Source organism: Schistocerca americana, chromosome 4, assembly GCF_021461395.2.
Source record: "Schistocerca americana isolate TAMUIC-IGC-003095 chromosome 4, iqSchAmer2.1, whole genome shotgun sequence".
Lineage (NCBI taxonomy): Eukaryota > Metazoa > Arthropoda > Insecta > Orthoptera > Acrididae > Schistocerca > Schistocerca americana.
The window spans coordinates 261,067,379-261,089,546 of NC_060122.1; positions in this window are offsets into that span (position 1 = coordinate 261,067,379).

Here is a 22,168-nt window from a genome sequence, read left to right on the forward strand (position 1 = left end):
GGTCCGTCTTTATGGCAGCGCCATCTCGTAGTGCGGAGACGGACGAGCGCTGCGCCTGAGCTGTTGTGCTTAGCGGGGCGCGCTCTAGTGGGAAAGTTGTGACCGTGCTGACTACGCGGAACTATGTACACAACACATACATAAAGTGATATTCCCAATCTGGAACATGTCTGTTAGCGGCAACAGAGTGTAATACATCCAATCAGTTGCCCGTTTTTATTTACTTTCAGTCTTGATCCAGATTTCGAGACCACTAAGGGTGACTTCTTCAGAGGAAGAAGTAGTAAAAATATTGTTTTAACTACAAAAATTGCTCCCAGTTGTGAGGAGTAAATTACAATTCCTAAACGTACAATAAAATCTGTTATCTCCTTGGATTACATTGGGTAAAAAAACCTTAGCTCCATCGTGAGCTGAAGCGCTCGAGTCACGTATGGACAATATGATTCAAATCCATTAAAAATGTAGAGACTTGTACTGTAGGAAGCAAGGAAGAGGACGCTGCTATGAGTGGCCAATATCCTCTTTCTACAACACAAATACACACGTAGATTGATATGGTTCTTTACTTACATTAATCTGCTACTTAACTTGCATAGAGTCCATATCCGTCGTACAAGCTCATCAGTACTGGTCCTCTTACAGACCATATCGATAATCTTGCTATGACAAACTTTAGTCTCAGTGCTGGTCCTGCTGTGGTCACTAATCTGGACCCTATGCACTGTTATGGGCTAAGCCCGCTCTCCAACTGAACTGACAGACGCCAAACGGGAAGTGTCTGTCAGTCAGTCATTCAGTGAGGCCTTCCGGTCAGTAGCGGTGGCCTAAATACTTGCTGTCGAGAGGGCGTTGGTGGCCTGTTTCTTGTGGTGTGTCTCTGGCCTCTCCGGTGATTGACGCACTTGATCCAGCGCTTACTAATCGAACTTCGCGTCATCTTTGCCAGGAGGTGTGCTGGCGACAGTTTACGCCAGCACAAAAACACAACAATTAAAGACATATTTGGCTGTTGAACACACAAACGCATGCTGTAACTAGCTGCAGCACTTACGTAGACTGGCAAGGAGCGCACCACAAGTTGCTGGCTTATGTCGTAATATCACTCAGTTATATGATATTTAGCTTTTCTTGCAGCGACGTATCATCGTAAGATACTATATGGTGATCTAAGCTGCTACCAAAATGAAACAGTGTAAAAGCAATGGAGTAAAATCAGATAAAAGTGAAAGGTGTGGTAAGTATTACATAATTTCAAATTGGGCAACATCACACATTTTATAGCATAAAGGAATGAGGGAAAAAACTGTATTAACGTATTAACATGAAGGTATTAGTAGCCTGCTTCCTACAGTAAAATGTTGATAAAAATATTTGTAAGCTTTCGTTACAGGAAGTAATTAGTAGTCACTCTCTTGATGAACCAGGTTGTTGTAGTTGTGGTCTTCAGTCCTGAGACTGGTTTGATGCAGCTCTCCATGCTACCCTATCCTGTGCAAGCTTCCATATCTACTGCCACCTACATCCTTCTGAATATGCTTAGTGTATTCATCTCTTGGTCTCCCTCTACGATTTTTACCCTCCACGCTGCCCTCCAATACTAAATTGGTGATCCCTTGATGTCTCACAACATGTCCTACCAACCGATCCCTTCTTCTAGTCAAGTTGTGCCACAAACTTCTCTTCTCCCCAATCCTATTCAATTCTTCCTCATTAGTTATGTGATCTACCCATCTAATCTTCAGCATTCTTCTGTAGCACCATGTTTCGAAAGCTTCTAATCTCTTCTTGTCCAAACTCGTTATCGTCCATGTTTCACTTCCATACATGGCTACACTCCATACAAATACTTCCAGAAACGACTTCCAGGCACTTAAATCTACACTCGATGTTAACAAATTTCTCTTCTTCAGAAACGCTTTCCTTGCCATTGCCAGTCTACATTTTATATCCTCTCTACTTCGACCATCATCAGTTATTTTGCTCCCCAAATAGCAAAACTCCTTTACTACTTTAAGTGTCTCATTTCTTAATCTAATTCCCTTAGCATTACCCGACTTAATTCGACTACATTCCATTATAATCGGTTTGCTTTTGTTGATGTTCATCTTATATCCTCCTTTCAAGACACTATCCATTCCGTTCAACTGCTGTTCTAAGTCCTTTGCTGTCTCTGACAGAATTACAATGTCATCGGCGAACCTCAAAGTTTTTATTTCTTCTCCGTGGATTTTAATACCTGCTCCGAATTTTTCTTTTGTTTCCTTCACTGCTTCCTCAATATGCAGATTGAAATTTTACCCCTGCCACCTTCAGAATTTGAAAGAGAGTATTCCAGTCAACATTGTTAAAAGCTTTATCTAAGTCTACAAATGTTAGAAACGTGTTCCAATATTTCTACGGAATCCAAACTGATCTTCCCCGAGGTGGGCTTCTACCACTTTTTCCATACGTCTGCAAAGAATTCGCGTTAGTAGTTTGCATCCGTGACTTATTAAACTGATAGTTCGGTAATTCTAACATCTGTCAACACCTGCTTTCTTTGGGATTGGAATTATTATATTCTTCTTGAAGTCTGAGAGTATTTCGCCTGTCTCATACATTTTGCTCACCAGATGGTAGAGTTGTGTCATTACTGGCTGTCCCAAGACCGTCGGCAGTTCTAATGGAATGTTTTCTACTCCAGGGACCTTGTTTCGACTCAGGTCTTTCAGTGCTCTGTCAAACTCTTCACGCAGTATCGTATCTCCCATTTCATCTTCATCTACATCCTCTTCCATTTCCATTATATTGTCCTCAAGTACATCGCCCTTGTATAGACCCTCTATATACTCCTTCCACCTTTCTGTTTCCCTTCTTTCCTTAGAACTGGGTTTCCATCTGAGCTCTTGATATTCATACACGTGGTTCTCTTTTCTCCAAAGGTCTCTTTAATTTTCCTGTAGGCAGTATCTATTTTACCCCTAGTGAGATAAGCCTCTACATCCTTACATTTGTCCTCTAGCCATCCCTGCTTAGCCATTTTGCACTTCCTGTCGATCTCATTTTTGAGACGTTCGTATTCCTTTTTGCCTCCTTCATTTACTGCATTTTTATATTTTCTCCTTTCATCAATTAAATTCAATATTTCTTCTGTTACCCAAGGATTTCTACTAGCCCTCGTCTTTTTACCTACTTGATCCTCTGCTGCCTTCACTACTTCATCCCTCAAAGCTACCCATTCTTCTTCAACTGTATCTCTTTCCCCCATTCCTGTCAATTGTTCCCTTATGCTCTCCCAGAAACTCTGTACAACCTCTGGTTCTTTCAGGTTATCCAGGTCCCATCTCCTTAAATTCCCACGTTTTTGCAGTTTCTTCAGTTTTAATCTACAGTTCATAGCCAATAGATTGTGGTCAGACTCCATACCTGCCGCTGGAAATGTCTTACAATTTAAAACCTGGTTCCTAAATCTCTGTCTTACCATTATATAATCTATCTTAAGCCTGTCAGTATCTCAAGGCTTCTTCCATGCATACAACTTTCTTTTATGATTCTTGAACCAAGTGTTAGCTATGATGAAGTTGTGCTCTGTGCAAAATTCTATCAGGCGGCTTCCTCTTTCATTTCTTAGCCCCAATCCATATTCACCTACTACGTTTCCATCTCTCCCTTTTCCTACTACCGAATTCCAGTCACCCATAACTATTAAATTTTCGTCGCCTTTCACTATCTGAATAATTTTTCTTTATTTTATCATACATTTCTTCAATTTCTTCGTCATCTGCAGAGCTAGTTGGCATATAAACTTGTACTACTGTAGTAGGCGTGGGCTTCGTGTCTATCTTGGCCACAATTATTCGTTCACTATGCTGTTTGTAGTAGCTTAACCGCACTCCTATTTTTTTATTCATTATTTAACCGACTCCTGCATTACCCCTATTTGATTTTGTATTTATAATCCTGTATTCGCCTGACCAAAAGTCTTGTTCCTCCTGCCACCGAACTTCACTAATTCCTACTATATCTAACTTTAACCTATCCATTTCCCTTCACAAATTATCTAACCTACCTGCTCGATTAAGGGATCTGACATTCCACGCTCCGATCCGTAGAACGCCAGTTTTCTTTCTCCTGATAACGACGTCCTCCTGAGTAGTCCCCGCCCGGAGATCCGAATGGGGGACTATTTTACCTCCGGAATATTTTACCCAAGAGGACGCCATAATCATTTTACCATACAGTGAAGCTGCATGCCCACAGGAAAAATTACGGCTGTAGTTTCCCCTTGCTTTCAGCCGTTCGCAGTACCAGCACAGCAAGATCGTTTTGGTTAGTGTTACAAGGCCAAATCAGTCAATCATCCAGACTGTTGCCCCTGCAACTACTGAAAAGGCTGCTGCCCCTCTTCAGGAACCACACGTTTGTCTGGCCTTTCAACAGATACCCCTCCGTTGTGGTTGCACCTACGGTACGGCCATCTGTATCGCTGAGGCACGCAAGCCTCCCCACCAACGGCAAGGTCCACGGTTCTTGTTGGGGGGGGGGGGGGGGGGGGGGGATGAACTAGGTATCAAAGGAAAAGGTCCATCGCTTGAATATAAAAGAAAAGTTACGAATGGGGCCTGAGGAAAACAAACTTTTCGAAAACGAAGTTATGCTGATAAACAAAATACCGAGCAGTGAGCAACTCGACAGCAAATGGTCGTTCATGAGAAGTTTATTTTTCATAACAATCCCTAGATCCTCCAGTATATCCAACCTCCACCCTTTCTTGTCTTTAAGCAACATCTCGAATATCTCTATTCGTTTCGGGTTATGATATGTTGCTAAAGAGCGTTCTGCGACCGTAGAATTATGGATGTTGGTACTTTTTTATCCAGCAGGTGTTCTTTGTGTTTAAGACAGGAAGCCCTCCCCGTTTGTCCGATATGAAATTCCAGAAATGCATCGCATGCAATTTTGCAGACACCTGAACCGCATTAGGTGTCGTTAGTGGTTTCAATATTATGGACTAAATTTTTAAGTTTATCTGTAGGTTGTTGTCAGTAGAGTATGCTACTTTGCAGCTATATTTATTAACCAGCATACATCTTATCCTGAGGTATTACGTGTGAAGATATTGAAATATAATTTTTCACCTTCATTTTCTGCGTTTTAACAAACGGTAGTTGCTCTCTCGAAATACTGTTCCTACTGTATATAAATCTTATTCGTTATTACAAGATACAGTTCTTCCTCTATTGTTTTCGAGAGATATTGCACGATGTATGGCTGAGTGAAAAAGGGCCATCTTGTGGGAGTATGGGGGGGGGGGGGCTTGCGTCGTTGAGTCATATGATATAATTTGATCCGTTAGTAGAAAATATCGAGACCTATCATTTGTAACCGCGAGTTTTGACATCTAAAAAAACTACTTTGCAATTTTCATTTTTCAACATACTGGTAAATTTAATTTTTCCATGAAGACTGCTGAGCGTCACAAAGAGTTAATCTAGTTAGCATTCCGTCCCACTATGTACAATTAAAATTTCATCCTAGTTTTATAGGTGCATGACTTTAAAAAAACTTGGTTTCTACCGTGTTTATGAAAATGGTTCAAATAACCATTGCAGCGTCATCCGACTGCTCATGCAGCTTTCCATTAAACTCAAAATAATTATACTTTACGAAAACTTTTGACAACCGCATTAGTTCTGTAATCTGTTGATCAGTTACTTCTTTTTTACTAGCTCTCAGGTTGTTCTCTACTACTTCTAAAGTAGTTTGAACTGGCACATTGGCGCAAAAGTTAGTAATATCAAAATAATGTACGAATAGTTTAGTCTCTTGGCTATGTTTCAGATATTTTAAATTGCTTACCAAGTTCTAGCTGTTAGATACTGAAAAATTATTCTGAAAAACGTTAGAGATTTTAATCTCCTCGTGCAAAAAACTAATAAGTTCATGGTATCAACTGCTTATACTGTTAACCACAAGACATATTGAGGTCTCTTTTATGTGCTTTAAAGTGGAATCGTGGCTTAGGAGCTTGTGGTTTCCTATAAATCGGGGTTACTTGAATGCAAAATTTCAAAGTGTTTCAAGACATTCCTGGTAGCGGTTTACTGAAATATTCAACGTAGTTATTAGTTCGGCCATGAGGTAGCAGCACTTGGCAGGCTCTGAGACACTCCAGGTAATTCCACGAATTTCTGCTAGTCTGATGGAGAGTAATGGTATGACCGGTGTACTGTTTTTCTCATGTTACGACTTCTTTGTCCAACGTGCAAAGAATCAGTCAGGCGGCAGTAGCCGACCGAGACAGACCCAGCAACAGGCAAGTAACCGCATTTGTTATTTACGAATTCCTAACAAAGAGCTAATTTCATTATATCATCTGTGTGCTTCAATAGTTCAGTTTCTTGAGTTTCTGCTTGTAAACTTAATATCTAATAGCCACGGTTGTCACGTCTTTCGTTTGCGTCGGAAAGTAAACCGATTTTGTGAGATATTACAGTTCCAAATCAGGGTCAAATTAGTTTCACTTGAGTGCTTCGGTAGTTAGGTTTCTGAATATCTGCGTATTACTAGACACAGTTCGTGCGTTTTCATCAGGTTCTACAGTGGAGTTACGCAGCAAGTTCCGATAGGCCGTTAATCTGCATATTTTAGTTTTCCACGGTCTTTAGTATGGACAGGGACTGCGACTGTTGTGTGTGGATGCAAAGCCGAGTTGGTGACACTTCGCTCTCAGCTTCAGGCTGTGATGGCTTCGGTTACACAGCTTGAGGCTGCAGTGGATGGGTACCACTGTAGTGGGCCGGCCTTGGGGATCCAACGGACGTGCCGCGCGGGATTAGCCGAGCGGTCTCAGGCGCTGCAGTCATGGACTGTGCGGCTGGTCCCGACGGAGGTTCGAGTCCTCCCTCGGGCATGGGTGTGTGTGTTTGTCCTTAGGATAATTTAGGTTAAGTAGTGTGTAAGCTTAGGGACTGATGACCTTAGCAGTTCAGTCCCATTAGATTTCACACACATTTGAAAATTTTTTTCCAACGGATGTCCAGCACGTCAGAGTCCTCCGATCGGTCCTCACCGGTGGCCAACCCAGTTACTGCTCGCACTGAGGCTGACCCCTCAGCTGTGGTCGAGTGGGAGGTCGCCCCTGGGCAAAGCAGCAGCGAAAACTTCCCAGGCGGCCGCACGTAAGGCCTCCCTGGTTTGTCTGACAAACAGGTTTCAGGTGCTGTCTGTGGATGACACTCTCGCTGAGACAGATGCTGTCGCCTGTCCTGTTTCAGAGGAAACACGCGGCCTGCAAGATCCAGGCAATCGCAGAGGGTGGGATTATTGGTAGTTGGGAGCTCCAACGTTAGGCGCGTTATGGAGCCCCTTAGGGACTTGGCTGACAAGAAGAGTAAGAAATAGAATGTGCACTCCGTGTGCATACCGGGTGGAGTGATTTCATATGTGGAAAGGGTCCTCCCGGATGCCATGAAGAGCACAGGGTGCAGCCTACTGCAGGTGGTGGTCCAAGTCGGTACCAATGATGTGTGTCACTTTGGATAGAAGAGATTCATTCTGGTTTCGAGCGGCTAACAGAAGTGGTAAAGGCTACCAGTCTTGTTGCAAGATGAAAGCAGAGCTGACCATTGGCAGAATAGTTTGACAGGACCGATTGCGGACCTCTGGTCCATAGCCGAGTGGAGGGTCTGATTCAGAGGCTCAGACGGTTCTGCGACCGTGTAGGCTGCAGATTCCTCGACTTGCACCAAAGGGTGGTTGGGTTTCGGGTTCCGCTGCATAGGTCAGGTGTCCACTATAAGCAGGAGGCGGCTACACGGGTAGCAGGGGCTGTGTGGCGTGGACTGGGCGGTTTTTTAGGTTAGAGGGTCTCGGGAAAACACAAGATGGACTTCAGTCACAAGGCTGAACACAGGAAGAACATAGATACAGGAAACATTGGTATAAAAGTTGTAAATTGACGTAGCTGTGTTGGGAAAGTACCAGAGCTACAAGCGCTAATAGAAAGGACTGAAGCTCAAATAGTTATAGGCACTGATAGCTGGCTAAAGCCGGATATAAGCTCAGCCGAAATTTTTTCGAAGAACCTACCGGTGTTCCGAGAGGATAGGCTAAACACGGTTGGCGGTGGCGTGTTTGTTTCTGTCAGAAGTAGTTTAACTTGTCGCGAAATTGAAGTAGATACGTCCTGTGAGTTAGAATGGGCAGAGGTCATTGATGGCCACCGGAATAAAATAATAATTGGATCCTTTTACCGATCTCTCAATTCAGATGATACAGTTGCTGAAAGGTCCAAAGAAAACTTGAGTTTGAATTGAAACACGTACACGATTCATGCGATAATAGTTGGTGGTGACTTTAATATACCCTCCATATGTTGGCGAAAATACATTAATTCCGGAAGTACGCATAAAATATCATCCGAAATTGAGCTAAACGCATTCTCTGAAAATTATATCAAGCAGCTAGTTCAAGAACCCGCGCGAATAGTAAACGGTTGTGAAAACATACTTGACCTCTTAGCAACAACTAATCCTGAGTTAATAACAAGCATCAAAACCGATTCAGGGATAAGTGATCACAGGGCTGTCGTAGCAAGATTGAATATTGTAATCCCCAAATTCTCGAAAAATAAGCGAAAAATATACCTATTCAAAAAAGCAGATAAAAACTCACTTGACGCCATCCTGAGGGAAAATCTCCACTCATTCCAAATTAATAACATAAGTGCAGACCAGATGTGGCTTAAATTCAGAGAAATCGTATCGGCAGCAATGAAGGGATTTATACCAAATAAATAAACAAACGACGAAGCTGATCCTCCTTGGTACACAAAAGGGGTTAGAACACTGTTGCCGAAACAACGAAACAAACACGCCAAATTTAAACAGACGCAAAATCCCCAGGATTGGCAATCTTTTGGAGAAGCTCGAAATTTAGCGCGAACTTCAATGCGAGATGCTTCTAACAGTTTCCACAACGGAACTTTGTCTCGAAACCTGGCAGAAAATCCAAGGAGATTCTGGTCGTATGTGAAGTATGTTAGCGGCAAGAAACAATCAATGCCTTCTCTGCACGATAGCAAAGGAGATACTTTCGAGGACAGCGCTGCCAAAGCAGAGTTACTAAATACAGCCTTCCGAAATGCCTTCAAAAAAGAAGACGAAGTAAATATTCCAGAATTCGAATCGAGAACAGCTGCCGACATGAGTAACGTAGAAGGAAATATAATCGGAGTAGTGAAGCAACTTAAATCACTTAATAAAAGCAAGTCTTCTGGTCCAGGCTGTATACCAATTAGGTTCCTTTCAGAGTATGCTGATGCATTAGCTCCATACTTAACAATCATATACAACCGTTCGCTCGACGGAAGAACCTTACCCAAATACTGGAAAGTTGCACAGGTCACACCAATATTCAAGAAAGGTAGTAGGAGTAATCCACTAAATTACAGGCCCATATTGTTAACGTCGATATGCAGCAGGATTTTAGAACATATATTGTGTTCGAGCATAATGCATTACCTCGAAGAAAACGGTCTAATGTCACACAATCCACATGGGTTAAGAAAACATCGTTCATGTGAAACACAACTAGCTTTTTATTCACATGAAGTGCTGAGTGCTATTGACAAGGGATTTCAGATCGATTCCGTATTTCTGGATTTCCGGAAGGCTCTTGACACTGTACCACACAAGCGACTCGTAGTGAAATTGCGTCCTTATGGCATATCGTCTCAGTTATGTGGCTGGATCTGTGATTTCCTGTCAGAGAGGTCTCAGTTCGTAGTAATTGACGGAAAGTTGTCGAGTTAAACAGAAGTGATTTCAGGCGTTCCCCAAGGTAGTGAGTGTTATAGGCCTTTTGCTGTTCCTTATATATATAAATGAGTTGGGAGACAATCTGAGCAGCCGTCTTCGGTTGTTTCAGATTCCGCTGTCGTTTATCGACTAATAAAGTCATCAGAAGATCAAAACACACTGCAAAATGATTTATAAGAAATATTGGAATGGTGCAAAAAGTGGCAGTTGAACTTAAATAACGAAAAGTGTAAGGTCGGCCACATGAGTGCTAAAAGGAACTCGTAAAGATCGGTTACACGATAAATCAGTCTAATCTAAAAGCCGTAAATTCAACTAAATACATAGGTATTATAATTACGAACAACTTAAATTGGAAGGAACACACAGAAAATGTTGTGGGGAAGGCTAACCAAAGACTACCTTTTATTGGAAAATGTAACAGACCTACTAATGAGACTGCCTACACTACGCTTGTCCGTCCTCTTTTAGAATACTGCTGCGCAGTGTAGTAGCCTTACCAAATAGGATTGACGGAGTACATCGAAAAAGTTCAAAGAAAGGCAGAATGTTTTGTATTGTTTTTTCATTGCTACGGAATATTCTCACGAAATTCCAATCACCAACTTTCTCCTCCGAATGCGAAAATATTTTGTTGACACCGACTTACATAGGGAGGAACGATCACCAAGATAAAATAAGGGAAATCAGAGCTTGTACGGAAAGATATAGGTGTTCATTCTTTTGGTGCGCGATACGAAATTGGAATAATAAAGAATTGTGAAGGTGGTTTGATGAACCCTCTGCCAAGCACTTAAACGTGATTTGCAGAGTATCCATGTAGATTTAGATGTAGAATCGACATTTTGAAAACCAGAAGTGTATAGTTTTATGCAGAGTTTTATTCCTCAAGCAACACTTCATGTAATTTCTGTGTATATGTTTAACTATAAATGACACTTAAAATGTTATACATCAAAGTGTATGCTGGTATACTGATAACCAAAAACAAGGGCTACTTGGACCCACTACACGCTTGAGTTCACGTACGACTTAGATGCGTATATTCTTCAAATGGTTCAAATGGCTCTGAGCACTATGGGACTCAACTGCTGTGGTCATAAGTCCCCTAGAACTTAGAACTACTTAAACCTAACTAACCTAAGGACAGCACACAACACCCAGCCATCACGAGGTAGAGAAAATCCCTGACCCCGCCGGGAATCGAACCCGGGAAACCGGGCGTGGGAAGCGAGAACGCTACCGCACGACCACGAGATGCGGGCGTATATTCTTCATTTACATCAAAATAAAACACTGTTGCAGATTGTAGCAAGTTATCGTCAAAAAAATGTTCAAATGTGTGTGAAACCTTAAGGGACTTAACTACTAAGGTCATCAGTCCCTGAGCTTACACATTACTTAACCTACATTATCCTAAGGACAAACACACACACCCATGCCCGAGGGAGGACTCGAACCTCCGCCGGGACCATCCGCACAGTCCAGGACTGCAGCGCCCTAGACCGCTCGGCTAATTCCGCGCGGCCATGTTATTGTCCATTTTTAACTAACCAAAATAAGTTTTTAACAATTTAGGATTTTTCTCTACAGGTTTAAGTCTCATAATGCCATCTGAATACAGAAGATTGGCTGGGAGTCGTACGTACAATGACTTTGCTGAAGAAAAACGGCAAATGCTTGAAAGCTATTAGGTGAGGTGCAGTACATCGCATGTACTGCCGATAATTAAGAAACAAGAAGATTCAAAAGTCATTATCGGGAACAACTTCAACTCTCATCCGAGTGTGAATGTTCTGAAATTGTGTTAAGTTAACCTAAAATATTTTGCGCTTGCTTCCAAATTCCAGCTGCGTGACACTGCTTCTACAGGTCGGCTATTTTAGAGCCCATAAGCCCAAATGGAGTGATGTTCTTACTAGATGGAAGGAATCTGATGCTGCTCATACAGAACCACCAATCCCGAAAGTCATGTTTCAATTTTTGCTGAAAACAGCACTGCTAAAGCAGATTCATTCACCTCACATCTAGAATACAAGTGATAAGGCATTTTCAAAACTCGGCCAACTAAAAATATAAAACTGCGAATTTCAGATGAAAAAGAATTTGTGCTGATGATATTGGTGAAGTAGAGTAGGCTAAAACATTTAAAATGTCAAAACAACCGCAGAAAAAAGAAAGACGGGAACGAAGAAACCATAAAAACAAAAAAATGGCTCTGAGCACTATGGGACTTAACATCTTAGGTCATCAGTCCCCTAGAACTTAGAACTACTTAAACCTAACCAACCTAAGGACATCACACACATCCATGCCCGAGGCAGGATTCGAACCTGCGACCGTAGCGGTCCCGCGGTGCTGGACTGCAGCGCCTAGAACCGCATGACCACCACGGCCGGCCCATAAAAACAAGTCGATACTGAGTCCACATCAGAAGATGCTGGCGATTTCATCCTCTAATCAACAGGAGAAAGTTATTATATTTTGTTTAGTAGTGAGGATGTAGCGCGTGACCTGAGGGACCCATGTTTGCCTTCTCCCAGTAGGCCTACAGAACAACGAGCTAAGATGAGCTGAGTAAAAACGGGAAGAAAAAATGAAGACACTGGTTCAAAACAGTGTAGTCTTAAACAGTCATTGGAAGAAAGCAAATTTTTAATCGTTCTATGGGAGAAGGTTAAATTTCCTGGCATTATGTCAAGTGTAGACGACAATGGAGCTGTCATCGAGCGTATGCAGCAAACAAAAGAATTCAGAAAGTTGCCTGGACAAAAAGACATTCTACATTACAAATGGTGTGATATCAACGAGAAGATTAATCGTCCAGAACTAATCAAAATGTCTTATTTTCTGTTCCATCAATCAAACAAAATGTTTAGAGTCGGTTAAGGTTCTGTAATTCGTTTCACAACTCTACCTTTTTCGTTATTTTACCGTGTTGCTAAAAGAATTTTCCTGGCAATTATTTTCTAAATTCACATACTACCTACTTGTGGCCAGCACATTTTATAACGAATCCGCTTAGGAAAACGGAATATGGGTTCAAGTAATTCAACCTAACGGCTACAAGAACTCGAATTCGTTTTATTTTTTTCAAATCGTAAAATGCAAACATAGGTAATAACTGTTACAAATAGTAAGCATATAAGCTGTAGATCCACAACAATACAATTACTAGTACAAGTCTTTTATAACTATGATCTTACAGAAACATATATCAGGAATACGTACAAACTTCGTCCAATTAACCTTGGGTTTTGGTATTTTCTTGAGAGGACTTAACCAAATGCCTTGGCTACCCTATTTCGTTTTGCAATGGACTGGTTGGATCCTCCTCCAATTCGGAGGAGACAGCTGTAAAATGCGAAGTTCGTCGCCGCCGTCGTCTTACATACATGCATATGCCTGTTACATCTTCACGAACTTAGTCCATCGTTTCCTTGGTCGAGCTATGTTGCTCCTGCCTTTCGAGTTGTCGTTCAGGATTTTCCCGGCTAGTATTTCATCTTACATTCTATTCACATGTATCCACCTGTCTCTGTATTCAGTGTCCTCGTTTATAATATGTTCATTCAACTCATTTCGAACAAATTTGTTAAGTCAACTTACGTGCAGCCCCTTATTCTCCCCAGAATCTCATCTCCGCTGCTTGGGTTCTATAATTACTTTTCTTTTTATTTATCCTGCTCTTCCTTCCAGTCAACAGTAGTGGTATCGCCACAGTTTTATAAAATTTCTTATTTTCCTTCTTCTGCTGACCATAGTTGTCCCTTTCCGGGCGGGAAGGAGCGCCTGGTCCCCGGCACGAATTCGTCCGGCGGATTTGTGTAGAGGTCCGGTGAACCGGCCAGTCTGTGGATGGTTTTTAGGCGGTTTTCCATCTTCCTCGGCGAATGCGGGCTGGTTCCCCTTATTCCGCCTCAGTTACACTATGTCGGCAATTGCTGCGCAAACAAGTTCTACACGTAAGCGTACACCACCATTACTCTACCACGCAAACATAGGGGTTACACTCGTCTGGTGTGAGACGTTTCCTGGGGGGTCCACCGGGGGCCGAACCGCGCAATAACCCTGGGTTCGCTGTGGGCTGGTGGAGGGGTGAAGTGGACTGCGGTAGTCGTCGTGGGGTTGTGGACCACTGCGGCTGCGGCGGGGACGGAGTCTCTCCGTCGTTTCTAGGTCCCCGGTTAACATACAATACAATGGTTGCCCCTGTTTGTCTGCCTCGTTCTGGGGACCAACTGTTTGTTGTCACATCTCTTGGGTGGTCGTACGTAAAGTCATTTTCCTTGCGGTCATACACGTTTATAAATTTAGTCTAGTCCTGAAGGGTCCATCCTTTCCACATCATCTTTCCAATTTTTTTCTTCGTCTATTTAGTTACATCTTGTATTCCACACCGTTCTCTTATCGACATTTCTTCTTTTGTCCCACTATGTTACTTCTTACAGTCTTAGTTTCTTCATTTCCATTGCTATTAACTTTTGTTTTATCTTTTTCGTTTCTGCTCTGGTTTCTGCTGCATATGTCGAATCAGGACGCACCATCGTCGTATATACTTTGTTTTCCCCTCAGTTGTCATAAGTTTGTTTCTCCACACAGTGTTTTGCAGGCAACTACCCTGATTGGCTTTTTGACTCGATTTCTCTTCATAGCTGGTGACAACAGTCCCTAGATAACCTAACCTTATCACTTGTTCAACTGACAGGCCATCTACTTCTAATGTACATCGAGTAAGTTCTTTTGATATTACCATAGTCTTAGGTTTCTTTGGATGATATTTCCATGTTACATTAATTAGTTGTAGTGTTAAATTGGTGAAGTAACATTTTTAAATTATCCGAGTTACTTGATATCCGTACAGCATCATCAGAATAACGTACAATATTTATCACTTTATTTCCTATTTTATAGCCTAGTTTCTTTCTTACGTCATCAGTTACGTGGTCCACTATCAAGTCGAACTTAATGAGCCGCCTCCTCTAGTTTCTTCACCTAGTATACTTTCTTCAGCAAATCCTTCGTGTGTTTTAATTCTTGTTTATTTATCTGTTTACAATTCTTCTACGATTTTCACTGAGCCCATTGGTACTCTTTTGTCGATTAAGATTTAGATTATATCCTTTTTCTAATCCTATCAAAGGTTTTTGACAAGTCAACGAAGCACAGGTAGGCTGGGTTATTAAATTCTATGGATTTGTCCATAATCTGGCTTAGAGCGAAAACAGTATCTATTGTACTCCTGTTTTCCTAAATCCTTGCTGTTCTGCTATTTCTATATAATTCTACATTCTGTCTCTAATTATTGATTTAAACAATAATTCCCCCGTAATTATCGAATACTTGCTTGTCTCCTTTTTTTTATAAGCTGGTACTGTAACACTTTTGTTCCATTCTCTTTATACCCTGCCTTCCGTAACGACACCAAAATACATTTTATGAAGCTGTACATATAATGCATGTCCCCCCCCCCCCCCCCCCACCTATCTTTATTTTAACCCATTATACAGGCCATCTGACCCAGGAGATTTTCTATTTAAGTCTTTTTATTGCAGTGTGTATTTCTTCCAATGTGACGTCTATTTGGTTATCATTTCTGTGCTTTGGCGACTACTTACAGTTCCCAACTTTGCTGCGTCCTTATACTATAATTTACTTATTTACATTATGTATTTGCATGTGTTCAGTAATATACTTTTGCTTTTGGAGCATCCACCGTACATTCTTTTCGGATCCATTATGGTCTCGTTGCGTACTTTTTGTGTACCGCTCCCAATAATCCTCTTTTTTCCGAATATGCGAGTTCATCGTATTACGAATGATCTTATTCTCCGTATAATCGCGTTGACTTTGACTGATTTTATCCTTTAGGAATGCATTCTTCTTTTGAGTAGCTAATTCTTTAAGATCTTGGTTAAAACTAGGTGTTCTGTATGTATTTCTACCTCCTAGCACATTTACCTTTGCACATCTAAACTTTCTCATGCTGCCTCTTGTATATTCGATCTGAGAGTAATCCCTACAGATTCTACAAAATTAAGTTTTTATATATTTTCTGGTGTTCTAGTTAAACCTCTCTTCATTGTTCTACACAGTGTTTGAAATTTATGCATCTTTTCTTCGGTATCACTATCGTAATCACATATAATGTAACAGGCTACCTACACTGATCAGCCAGAACATTACGATCACCGACCTACTATCGAAATGATAGGCGACAGCAACGTCACCTGGCGAGTATTGGCTGCTAGTTACACACACGCACGGTGCATGTAGTATCAGTGGGCGTGCTGTCGGCGTGCAGAATGGAGAAAGCGTTTGATATATTTGAGTTTGTCTGAGGGTAAATTGTGATGACATTTCGGAAACTACATGAGTTGTCGAGTCTTCAAGGAGTGCAGTGGTGAGTGTTTCCAACACGTGGCGAAACCACGTCCAGACGTGGTGGGTTTGGACCGCCATCTCTCATTACAGACGTCGGATGTCGTAGGCTGGGCACTGTGGTAGAACAGGAAGGCGGCGAACTGTGGCGGAAGTAACAACAGACTTCAATGCTGGGCAGAGTGCAAGTGTGTCTGAATCACAGTACACCGTGCATGCCGGGCGCTGTGGCCAAGCGCTTCTAGGCGCTTCAGTCCGGAACCGCGCTGCTGCTACAGTCGCAGGTTCGAATCCTGTCTCGGGCATGGATGTGTGCGATGTCCATAGGTTAGTTATGTTTAAGTAGTTCTAAGTCTAGGAGACTGATGATCTCAGATGTTAAGTCCCATAGTGCTTAGAGCCATTTTTTTTAACGCTGTACATTCCCAACGAGGGATCTCCCCAGGCGGCGATTCATCCACGTGCCAATGTTAACACAAAGACATCGGCAACTACGACTGAAATTGGCACGTGGACATCGGCACTGGATGTGAGCGCTGATGAATCCCTATATCTTGTATTGCCGGACGGAGACAAGTTGGCGGTGGCTCCATTATGCTCTGGGGAACATTTATGTGGTCATTCAGGGGTTCAGTGAAGCTCGACCAAGTTGCCGCCACCACGACCTAGGAGTATCGTACATTGGTTGCAGAGCAGCTGCACCCACTGCGTGACCATCATGTTTCCCGACAGCAGTGGTATTTTCAACAAGATAAGTGCGGCTGGCCCCGGCGGAGGTTCGAGTCCTCCCTCGGGCATGGGTGTGTGTGTGTGTGTGTGTGTGTGTGTGTGTGTGTGTGTGTGTGTGTGTGTGTGTGTGTGTGTGTGTGTGTGTTTTGTCCTTACCATAATTTAGGTTAAGTAGTGTGAAAGCTTAGGGAGTGATGACCTTAGCAGATAAGTCCCATAAGATTTCACACGCATTTGAACAAGATAATGCCCCATGTCACAAGGCCGAGAGTGTGACGGAGTGGCTCGAGGAATATCCAATTGATATGCTGACCTCCCAACTTTCCAGATCTGTACCCCAGATGTGACTGGACATAGCGTAAGAGCTAATCGCACCCCTCCCTGGAATTTGTGGAAGTTACGTGTGTGCAGATATGGTGCCAACCCCCTCCAGCAACCTACCAAAGCCTCACTGCTTCTATACCACGACACGTCGCCGCTGTTATTCGTGCCAAAGGTGGACATAGGGGTTATTAGGTAGGTGGTCACAATGTTCCGACTAATCAGTGCATATGGAAAGTGACAATTGTTCATTTATTTTCATCTTAACTACTGTGTCGACAGTACAGGGTACTTACCTTGAAAAGTTATTACTTTCGGTTTATGCAGCGATGTTTTTAGTTTGCTTGCTGCACATACACAGTATAGTACTGACCGGAGGTCATCTTTACTTCATTGCATTATTTTTTTGTCATATGAGTAGTGTGTTTTAGTTCTTGGATAATTATCTGCTTTGCAGTTTTTGAGGACATTGACGTGATAAATGCTAAACAGAGTGGACGAAAGGGAGCACTACTGTCTCACTTCTTGATTGATTTCTATCTCATTTGTCCTTTTCTGTCCCGTATTTATTACAAACTTGGTTCTTTGATATATGCTTCTGGTTGCCTTATGTGTTTAGTGGGTAGCCACTGTTATCCGTAATTGCCTATGATTTCAGTCAACTCCATCTAAAGCTTTTCAGAATCTATGAATCTTTTTATTTCAAAAATATTGTCGCCATACGAACGTCATTATTCTAAATCCACTTTGATCTTCTTCGAGAAGTGGTCTGCTAGAACCGTTACCCTAATGTTGAAGAATTTTTAATACATCTTGTGCGGTGCAGTTAAAAGATACCTCCGAGGTTTCCACAATCGCTTCATTTGCCCTTTTTGAACTGCGTGGTAACTTCAACCGTGTTCCATGAACTTGAGATTTAGCACCTTTGCCACTCGAGGCGTCAATTCCGAGAATATCTCAAGCCGCTAACGATAGCCTCGATAGCAGAGTCAGGCTCTAAGATTGACCTAACTCCTGAGTACGAGGCAAAGGACTGCCGTCAACAGCGTGGGATGTTATCTGAATCTGATACGGCAGATTAACTGACAACCATATTTATTCAGCGTTATTTTAATTTACTGCATAGTACAGGATAAATATCACCTCCACGCCTCTGGATTTTCATTTTCTTTTTCGGTAGGTAAAATTTTAGATTCTGAGTTGAGAAATCCCTTTTTTCCTTCATGAGAAGGTTCTTCATCTTGTGAAAGTGAAATGCGGTGGGCAATTTCAGTGATGGGCATACTTTTTTTTCCTTACAGGAATAACACTGTGCTACACCTAAAGAGATACTACGTTAAACGCATTCTCCTGTCAAAAAAGGCAAAGCGAGAAGTCTTCATTGGCTCCTGCAGCAGAACCTTCTCGGAAGATTTCTCACAAAACCCAAACTTAGCGTCCAGATACACATTCTCAAGACAGAAACTGAATGTAGTGAGCCAAAAGCAGAAAGCTGAACTCTGCATCCCTAATGCTCCATTACACAGGAAGATACAGGAATCCTGCCCCAGTTCATTTCCTGAACAACTGCACAATAGCAAAGATAATGGATGAAGATGTCACTGTGACTTTCATTGAGAAACAGCTAAATCCGCCGAAACTGGAGAAGACGTAGGACCGGATGGAACTTTACCAGATTCCAAACAGTTTTTGGCTGTGTTAGATCCTCTTTTAACCACAATTTAAGTAAGATCTCTCTGATACCAGAATCTTAAACATGGCTGCGAAACAGCAACTTTGTTAATCTGAAGAGGTTGAAAAAACTGCTAACCACTTGAAAAACGAAGGTTTATTAACCCTTGACCTAGGTTTCGATATTTCTAAAAATATCTTCTTCAGAAGGATTGGGCCGTGTTACATGACATGATGGTGCATTAGATTCGATGAAGCCGGGCGGTTCTTGTCATATATAAAATTGCCAAAACCAGAACTACCCCAAGCCATGGATTCAGATAGTCAGATTACGTATGTCGTACTTCAGAATGGATGCTCGCTAGTAAATGCCCAGAGATAGAGGCTCTTCTAAACATAAAATTGTAGCCGTAGTCACAGCATAAAATACTTGCTTAAGTTACGTGTGCATCAAGCTAGAGACTAAGGCCACCTGTCTGGGCAATGAGACCTCCAGAAAGATGGAAAGGAAGTAGGAATTACTGGAAGCAGAAATTGCTGATGCCACGCTGAAAAGACAGTTGACACGAAATGCTTGTAAGATAAATAGACATGGAATTTTGGGCACAGTAGACAGGCGGCGACGCCGAAAGACAACTAATGCAATAACAACGAAATCTGTCCGGTTGCTACGCCACGAAACGCTCACATAGAGAAAAAAAAAAGTATTATTTCAATCAGCCACAGTCCAACTTGTGGCGATTGACTACTTTAGGTACCAGATTTAAACACTCGCTAAAATCCGTGATTAGAAAAGCAGGTAAATCATTGTTACACAATAGGAAATTAGTTGAAATAAATCAACAACATTCATAATGCACAGTCCTGGATCAGCAAGATTAATAGGCTGAAAGAAGGAAGAAACCAAATATTTCTTTTATTCATTTTAATAGTTCTAATTTATATAATATGTACAATTTTTTACACATACGAGACCTGGTAACAATTATTATTTCTATTACATTTAGATCTCTCGTATACTCATTCACATTCATTCCATACAGTACTTTCTCACTCCAGTAGGAACTTACCATCAATACAGTAAATGCTGCATGATTTCAGTCTTTTTGATATATGAAACATCAAGTGATTCACCTATTGTGTTTAAATTTCTATCCCTAGCTACATGTGAAACAGGACCATCATTGAACAGAAGAGCTACCCTAGAACTCTTGCCTGAAGCTCCCTAAATGCTATTTTTCAGATGTTCCTATAACCTAAAACAGTGCCAACATGAAAATACCCTGTATTATTTTGGTAGTTTTATTTTTTCCGGTGATCAGCTTAAATTACGGTTTTTGTGCAGTACAAATGTTCGTGAAGCACTTTAGCGAATTTAGTACAGTAATTATGAGCGAAATTTGGTAATCGCCAAGCATTCGATACAGTGCACTGTTGTTTCAGTCGTCCATACAACAGCAGAAAATCTTCAAAAGTAAAACAGAGCGGAGTACTTTTGGACGCTGTACAATGCACATTTCCAGTTTTCCGCAAGAGTAGTAATGTTCACAGGGAAATATTACTTATTTTCTTACTGAAAGGTCTTGTATTGAAAGGAGGAAAGTTTTCTCCATTGTAAACTTATTGTGTAACTGAGAGCAGCAGGCATAAATTTGTTTATTCATATAATATTTTAACATACACAAATACTCCATACGTCTCTGTGCAAGCAGCGAAGCGTTTTCTGTATTGGAGTACACCACTCCAATTTTTTCGAAAGAGAATTCTACGGTAACGAATATTTTTATGGTCCTCAGGCAGACGAAAATGTTTTTGTTCAGCCTATACAAATTTAGAAATGTTTGTCTTTCATAACTGTTTCCGAGTCTACGTTATGAACTTTCATTAATTTCTTAGCGGAAAGGCACCTTGTAATTCGAAATCTGTCCAGTTTACTTGGCTTCTTGGCGATCTGTTTTTAATCAAACTTGCACGAAGAAGTGACCTTACAAAAGAACTTCCTGCAATGAATAGTTCGTTTCTGCATGTGGAAACTGAGACTGCCAGACTGTGCCGAGGTAGGTTCATATGACGGGAACATTGTAGACCTGTGCGGCAGTTCTTACCGACACGGAGATAGGAGAGCCGTATAATTCAGTTCCTGAAAGCCGCTACACCCAACTAATGCCTCGTTCAGTTTTTATTCGAATGGAGGTTATATTATTCTGAAATAAGAGGTACGCCAAGATCGCTTGTAAACCTTTCTATAGATTACCGGTTTCGACAGATCTGTCCTGTTGTCGTCGGATCTTTTAACACTTTAACAGAAATTCATGATCTTTACAAACGTGCAAGTCACATAGTAATGTTGCATTATTTTACAAGACAAGGAAGCACGGAACACAAGCACAATACGATGCATGTTTTACAATTGTGGTATTTTATGTAAACTACGATGATGTTCCTAGCTACCCATTATTCTAAAACGACCCCAACATGACTATGTGACTTGCAAGTTTGTAAAGATCATGAACTTTTGTTAATGTGCCAGATGATGGCAGCACAGATCTGTGGAAAATGATAATGAAAAGATTTACAAGCGATCTTGACGTGCCTGATATTTCACAATAATATAACATTTCAGATCGCCCCCAGCAGTTGACACAATATCTAACATATATCACGAAACTCACCCACAGATGTTAGGTTGTGCAACTAGTTATGAAGTACAAGGAAAATATATTTTCCTCCGTCTCGTTTTCAGGCATTAATATTAAAAAAAGTTGCTCTTTTCCGACTGAGTCAATGGAGTCTGAAGTCGAGCTGCTGTGTCCTGACTAGTTTCCACACAATGGTAAATCGATTTTTTTCTTTGACGAACTAGTAGCGTTAATGAAGGGACAAGGTATTACAAATAATTTTATTAGGAATAAGCAGACAAAGACAATGTTGTCCAAGCTAGATAAACACTTCGGTCGAATTATGATCGAACATCCACTATGCAAGTTTGTTGAATATGCTATCGTAATTTTCAGTATACAACATATTTGACGTGAACGGAAATTTATACAAGAATTACAAGTTTTGAGTTATTAGGCATCCGTCCCCAAAGTACTAAAACCTCCTTATTGGATTAACTCGTCTAGTGTAACGTAAGGACAGAACGGGACATTTGCTTCTGATACATTTGACGAGTTACTCAGTATAACGAGGTTTAAGTGATTTGACGGTGATTGCCTGATCAGTCGAAATTGATCATTCTTCTATAAATACGCGATCAAGAC